Below are 1,193 nucleotides of genomic sequence, written 5' to 3'. Positions count from 1 at the left end.
TTCTATCTTCTAAGTGCTCTACTCTGCTGGTAGTATTCTCCATTGAGTTTTTAAATTGGTTTATTGCTTCCTGCATTTCTAGGATTTCTGTTTGTTTGTTTTTTATAACCTCTATCTCCCTGTATAGTTGATCTTTTGCTTCCTGGATTTGTTTATGTAATTCATTGTCGAAGTGATCTTTCATTGTCTGATTTTGCTGTCTAATGTCTTCCTTGAGACTCCAGATCATCTGAAGCATGTATATCCTGAATTCTTTATCTGACATTCCATTTGCTGCAGCTATTAACTTTTCTAAAGTTGAGTTGACCTGCATTGCTTGTGGTCCTTTCTTTCCTTGTCTTTTCATACTGCTCGCGTTTCTTTCTGCTTGGTGAAACTGTTGTGTTATTGAAATTTTCCCCCTATATATTTATATTGCTCTTTTATAGTTGAAAAGTCTCCCTTGCAGGGGCGGGCGGCGGCTGTGCTCCTTCTCCAATTGGGGTGATCTGTCTACCATGCTGACGGGCCACTGGGCCTGTTCTGCCGGTCGGTCGCAGGTCTGCCTACCTTGCAGGCGCAGTCAGCGGCTCTGCTCTGCCCTGACTCCAATTGGGGTGACGTGTCTACCTCGCCGGCAGGTCGCTGGGCCTGTTCCGGGTGCAGGCGGTGGCTCTGCTCTGCCCCTACTCCAATTGGGGTGACGTGACTACCACGCTGGCGGGTCGCTGGGCCTGTTCCGGGCGCGGGTGGTGGCTCTGCTCTCCCACAACGGTCTTTAAAGGGAGAGGCAAGTAGCAGAACCAGAGGAGGGCAGAAGACAAATGTCTTTTCCCAATGTTGCTGGCTTTGAGGATAGAAAAAGAGAAAAGGCAACAGCTTCTAGAAACTGGAAAGGGCAAGGAACAAAGTCGTCCCCAGTGTCTCCAGGAAAGAATGAAGCTCTGTTGGCACCTTGATCAGTGAGATCCATGCCAGACTTTCAAAAAGCAGAACTTAAGAAAAGTAAGTTGTGTTGTTTTAAGGCAATTACTATTGTTTATAATAATCTGTGACAGCAGCCTTAGAAAACTAATACAACATCCAAGATAATTATAAACATATATCTACAAAAAATGGAATCCAGACATCCATAGAAGACTTACTCATAGTAGCCCCAAAGTAAATAACTCAAATGTTCTTACCAATAAATGGATAAATAAAATGTGGGTAAT

At 44.3% G+C, this 1,193-nt stretch overlaps 1 long non-coding RNA gene across 1 annotated transcript; it reads right to left on the bottom strand.

Moving 5' to 3' along the window:
• LOC125618815 lies at nt 1-692 on the bottom strand. Its single transcript, XR_007350181.1, has 2 exons — nt 550-692; nt 1-363 (listed from the first exon to the last, which is right to left on the bottom strand). It is a non-coding gene; the product is annotated as an uncharacterized LOC125618815 (long non-coding RNA).
• Nucleotides 693-1,193: the final 501 nt, after the last annotated feature.

The sequence above is a fragment of the Marmota marmota genome, unplaced genomic scaffold, assembly GCF_001458135.2.
Source record: "Marmota marmota marmota unplaced genomic scaffold, marMar, whole genome shotgun sequence".
NCBI lineage: Eukaryota > Metazoa > Chordata > Mammalia > Rodentia > Sciuridae > Marmota > Marmota marmota.
Note: the sequence above shows the minus strand (reverse complement) of the source record. Positions and strands in the feature narration are given on the sequence as shown.